This window comes from Panthera leo, chromosome A1 (assembly GCF_018350215.1).
Source record: "Panthera leo isolate Ple1 chromosome A1, P.leo_Ple1_pat1.1, whole genome shotgun sequence".
NCBI lineage: Eukaryota > Metazoa > Chordata > Mammalia > Carnivora > Felidae > Panthera > Panthera leo.
In genome coordinates, this window is record NC_056679.1 from 153,621,913 (window position 1) to 153,628,278 (window position 6,366).

Sequence of the window (6,366 nt, forward strand, 5' to 3'; positions counted from 1 at the left end):
ACTTACGAACATAACGTGTGTGCCAGGAAGCTCCTTTTTATTAAGAAACACTTATTCCATTTGAAACAGGCATCATATTTTATGTAAAAATATCTGAATATTTTTCTCTAAATTTAGATTGATATTTCATATCTTTGAGTTTGATATATATGTGTTTTTGCCCTAAATGATACCATGCATTCTGTCCCTAGTGTCTCTGTATTGATCCAGGATTGGCACGTATAGCATTATGCAGTATTGTATTTTAAACTAGGTGCTGATAAGTAATAGTACTTTCTGCAATTGTATGCCTTTTAAAAATAGAATAAACTGTAATTTTACTTTGGTACTCTTAGCAAATGCATTTTATGTTTTAATTATGAAATATTTGCTGAAATTTAGGGAAACTCTTGATGTTTGGAATCAAGTTGACTTGGAGGGTAGAGGAGAAATTTTAATAATTACAGCAAAGGAGATTTTATCCATTTCTAGCAATAAGTTATGCCTATGATAGCGTGCTTGCTGTCCCATATCAGGCTAAGGGTGCCATTCATGAATAAGTCATGCTTTGTTAATGTTTTTTTTCCCCCATGCAATACTTGCAAGTTTTATAGAAATATCAAGTAATGTGCCTTTTAAAAAAAAACATAGAATATGAAAAGGGCAAGTTCCAGTATTAGGTGGTATCTATATCTGTATACCAAGCTTTTTAAGCTCTTTGCCATGCTAGGAAAGCAGGATTCAGTTTGTTTTTATATAACAAATTTATTAAGCTTACTTTTAAATATAACAGCTTTACTTATTTTTAATTTTTTTTTATTTTAAAAACTAATTAATTTTTAATTTTAATTCTAACTAGACTTTATTCTTTAGAGAAGTTTTAGGTTCACAGAAAAATTGAGGGCAGGGCACAGAGATTCCCATGTATCTCCTGCTTCCACACATGCACCTCTTCTTTCCCCCTTTATCAACTTACTCCACAAGAATGGTACATTTACTACCATTGATGAACCTGTATTGACACATTATAATTAGCCAAAGACTGTAGTTTACATTAAGATTCATCCTCAAGTCAGTATATATAGCATTTTTGTAGATTTCAGTGTGCATGTTACAGAGATCTGATGTTCACCTGTATATGTAAACCTGTATATGTATATTTTTAAAAATTTCAAATAATTTTTTTTTTTATTTTTGAGAGAGAGAGAGAGAGACAGACAGAGTGTGAGCTAGGGAGGGAAAGAAAGAGAGACACAGAACCTGAAGCAGGCTACAGGCTCTGAACCATCAGCACAGAGCCCGATATGGGGCTCAAATTCACGATCATGACCTGAGCCGAAGTGGGACGCTCAACTGACTGAGACTCCCAGGCAAGCCAAAAACCTATATATTTTTAAATTTTCCTGGAATTTTCTTCTTTGTCTGTGGGTTATTTAGAAGTGTGTTGCTTAACTTCCAAATATTTAGGGATTAGTTCTTATAAATTTCTGTTACTGATTTTTAGCTTAATTATACTATAATTGTAGTAGTTTTCTATGGAAGCTATGGAATAAATTATAGTAAACTTAATGGCTGAAAACATTACAAATTTATTATCCTTCAGTTCAGTAGTTGAGGATTATGAAGTGGTTTCCCTGGGTGAAAATAGATGGATGAATGGATAAAGATAATGTAATATATATATCATGGACTATTATTCAGCCATAAAAAAGAATGAAATCTTGCCGTTTGTAATGACCTGGTTGGAGCTAGGGAGTATAATGCTAAGCAAAGTAAGTGAGTCAAAGACAAATACCATATGATTTCACTTATATGTGAAATTTAGGAAACAAAACAAATGAGCAAAAGAAAAAGAGAGACAAACCAAGAAACCGACTCTTAGCTGTAGAGAACAAACAGAAGGTAAGAGGGTAGGGGGATGGGTGAAATAGGTGATTGGGAGTAAGGTGGTGGTGAGCCCTGACTGGGTGTTGTTTGGAACTATTGAATAACTCTATTGTATACCTAAAAGTAATATTACACTGTATGTTAACTATACTAGAATTAAAATGAAAACTTAATTAAAAAAATAAAAAAGTCCCCAATCCATTGATATATTGTAATGAAAGATGTTACTTGAAGGAGGGTTTATACACAGTATAGTTTGAAGCATTAAGCATATGATTTTTTGTTTTGTTTTGTTTTCTTTTCTTTTCTACAACTTGAATATTTATTGAACAGATACTACTAAAATACCTAAAACACACGGGGTACTTGTGGGTGCATCAGTAAAGATCACATTGTTAAAAAGCCTGCATTTTTACCAGTGCACAGCTGCAACACTGCATAAATGCTACAGGTGCAGAGTACTGTTTTCTTGCTCTATTTACACAGCTGATGTACCTATTCTAACAAAGAAGGATGCGGAGGAAAACGCACAAGAAACTCAGGCCAGTAAGGGAGCAAGAAGAGAATGAAGAAGTGCAGTGTGTGCATCACCAGTGTTAATAGTCAGAAGCAGAACAGTACAGAACAAAGCTTGCTCTCTCAGAAGAAGAGCTACAAGACAGTTAAATAAAAATTAAGGTGGGCCTTCAGACTGGCTCATACAACAACAATCCATGAGTAGATGGTATTGTCTGATTATATCTTTCTTTATCCATTTCACTGGGAGCTGGGACAGAAATGTTAATTCTACACCTTCCTTCCTTCCTTCCTTATTAAAATTGGTAAAAAAGAGCACTCTACCTTTAAAAAAATTTTATAAAGACATTTTTTCCAACTTAATTTTTGGGAAAGGTGTAATTTTCATACTCCTACTCAGATGCCAGGTTTTTTTTGTTTTTTTTTTGGATTTTTTTGAAGAGGACATTTATTTTAAAAGTTTGCCCCCCCCCCAGATATCCTTTCAAACAAAAGAACCAAAAGAGACCCCTAAAAATGCCTGTAAAATTATTGTTTTTCTTTCTCTAAGCTAGACAGGTGAGGCTCCAAAAAAGAAGTAAGTAAATAACAGTTTTGTGGTTGTTCCCGCTCCAGTGACTGTGTGTCCATGAGCGCCAGCCAAGAGATATAAGTCTCTTACTCTCTCTGGTAGCATTTGTCCAACCTACAACACTGAAGAAGAAAGCCGCACTGAGGACACAAGGAAACAAGTCAATCCAGTCTAGAGAACAACATTCAGGCAGAGTACCAACACCTTCATAGAACATGGAAATAAAAAGTAACTCCATCAGAGCTACCTCGCCAAGAAGCATGTTGAAAGTCCAAAATAACACCATTCATCAGTGCCTCAGGTCCTGTGGTAGCATCTTGACCACTTACCACAAGGAAACAACGAGTTTCAAACTAGTTCTACACATCAAAAAAAAAAATGGATAAAATATAGAGATATACAGACAACTGATGAACATAAACTACTAGGGTTGTTACATCCAAATTGAAAAAAAAAAATTGGGGACTCTCAACCTCTGCAAAAAGCAGAGTGAGCTTCAGGAGCTGTGTGAGTGAAAAAGCAGGAGTGGACCTGTTGGTGAGAGCAGAGGGAGTCTGAGTTGTGCAAAACATCATCGTCAAGAGCCAGGCCTGAAGGCCCACCCCTAAGGGTTGTAAATGTCGATTCACAGTGTGAAATTATGAGCATTTTCACTTGAGTCAAAATGATTAAAAGCTGGTTGGATGACACCCATTTTTTCCACTGCAAATTCTCTAAAGCAAGGCTCAGAGTCCCATAGTTTCTTCTTATACTTGATGATTTACACAGAAAAAATTCCCATATACGATATCATGATCTCATCAATACCAACACACCGATACAAATGGAAGTGTTATGATTAAAAAGATTAGAGGTGACCGATGCCTGGGGAGTGGAGTTCATTGCTGCCAAGAGGAGCCAGGGAGGCAGCGTCCATCTCTTCATCCTTTTGCGGTTCACCTCCTTTGGGACAGGAAATCTTTCCACAGGAAGCTTTCCCTCCATTTCCTTGTCTGACCCAGACAGACAGCTCTGGGTAATAAGCCATTCTGAGAGTTGTAACAGTCTTGGCTTTGCACCCTCTGTCTCTTCAGTCCAGGGAGACCAACAGACAAAAGTTCACTCTCTCCTCTCTACACCTGAAACACAAATGTGGATGAAGAAGGGCATCATGCTAGGAAAGACATCTGGGGTGGAGGAGGGAGGTACATGACTTTTCCCATATGTTTCTACACATAAGATTAAAAACACTTACATCTTAATGAAAGAAGATGTTACTTGAAGGATGGCTTATACACAGTGTAGTTTCAAGGATTTAAGCTCATGGCTTATCCAGTTTGCTTCTATACATAAATTTACCGGCACTTATATCTTAATGAAAGGAAATGTTACTGGGAAGATGCATTACACACACTGTTGTTTAAAAAAAAAAAATCACAATGACAGTGAAGCTGCATTTTTTTCTGGAGTCTGTGGGGGAGGGGGGAATCCATTTCCTTGATCTTTCTAGCTTTTAGAGGCTGCCCATAATCCTTGGCTCATGGGCCTCTTCCTTCATCTTCAGAGTCGGCAATGTGTGGAGCCTTAATGTTGCTATCTTTCTTCTCCCTCTTCTGTCTTCTTCCACTTTAAAGGAACTTGTAGATAACATTAGGTTCATCTGAAAAATCCAGAATTCCAACTGTATTTTAAGGTCACTAAATTAGCAGTCTTAATTTCACTGGTGACCCTAATTCCTACTTTCCATGTAACTTAGTATATTTACAGGCTTCAGGGATTAGTATACATGTTTATGGGCCCATCATTCTGCCTGCCACATTCAGAAAACATATGTCATGTGATATCAATTGTTAAAAATTTTTGAGATTTGTTTTATGCCCAGAAATATGGTGGTTCTTGTTGAATGCTACATGTGTACTTGAAAAGAATATGTTTTCTCTTGTCCTGAGATGGAATGTCAATTAGGTCAAGTAGAATATATCCTTAACTGATTTTTCTGTCTACTTATTAATTACCAAGAGAGGAGTGTTGAAATTCCCAACTAAAATTGAGAATTTTCTATTTCTACTTTTAGTTCTATCAGTGTTTGCTTCATATACTTTGAAGCTCCAGCTTTAGGTACATACATGTTTAGGGTTATATTCTCTTGGTGAATTAACTTTTTTTGTTATTATGAAATAGTCTTCTTTATATCTGGTAATATGTCTTGTTCTGAAAACCACTTTGTCTGAAAATAATATAGCTCCTGTAGCTTTCCTATGATTCATTTCAATTCTATTATTTGTGTCATTATTTTTAAAGTGGATTTCTTGTACAGAGTATATAGTTGGTTTTTCCTTTTTTAAATATATAGTTTGACAACTCTGCCTTTTAATTTAGGCTTTTAGGCCAATTGTATTTAATAGAATTTTCTATATACTCATATTGAAATGTATTATCTTACTAATTTTCAAAGTAGACTTATTTTTTTTTAATTTAAATTCAAGTTAAATAACATACAGTGTGGTCTTGGCTTCAGGAGTAGGACCCAGTGATTCATCTCTGACATATGAAACCCAGTACTCATCCCGAAAAGTGCCCTCCTTAATTCCCATCACGTTTGGGGGATAATGGTATGCGTGTGTAAGTTTATCAATTGTAATAAACAAAGCACTCTGGTATGGGATGTTGATAGTGAGGTAGGTTGGGGCAGAGATGCAGGGGTGGGTAGTTTCTGCTCCATTTTGTTGTGAATGTAAAACTGCTCAAAAAAAGTAAGTCAACTTTGGCAATAAAATGGAGCTGAAACTACTACCCCTGCGTATCTGTTGCAGCCTCCCTCACTGTCAACATCCCACACCAGAGTTGTGTGTTTATTACAATTGATAAACTTACACACGCATACCATTATCACCCAAATTCCACTGTATATACCAGGGGTCACTCCCAGTGCTACACAGTCTCTGGGTTTTGACAAATGTGCAATGACACATATACACTATTACAGTGTACTCTAGAATAGTTTTACTACCCTAAAAATCCTCTTTTCTCTGTTCATTCACTTTTTCCTCTCTCCCAACCCTTGGTATAACACTGATACCCTCATCATCTCTTTTTATCAGAATGTTAAATAGTTGTAATCATACAGTAAGTAGCCTTTTCACTTAGTAAAATGTACTTATGATTCCTTCATGTCATTTTATGACTTGTTCACTCTTTTTTTTTTTTTTTTTTTTTTACTGCTGAATAAGATTCTTTTGGATATGCCACAGTTTACTTATCTGTTCATCTACTGAAGGCCATCGTTATTGCTTCCAAGTTTGGGCAGTTATGAATAAAGCTACTATAAGCATCAGTATGCAGGTTTTTGTGTGGTCATGTTTTTAGCTCTTTTGGCTAAAAACCAATATACATGATGGTTGGATCATATGGTGAGAGTATGTTTAGTTTTGTAA

The 6,366-nt window shown here is 35.8% G+C and overlaps 1 pseudogene; it reads right to left on the minus strand.

Annotated features, from left to right (window-relative positions):
* Positions 1-3,800: 3,800 nt before the first annotated feature.
* On the minus strand, positions 3,801-3,980 carry LOC122222720 (annotated as a pseudogene).
* Positions 3,981-6,366: the final 2,386 nt, after the last annotated feature.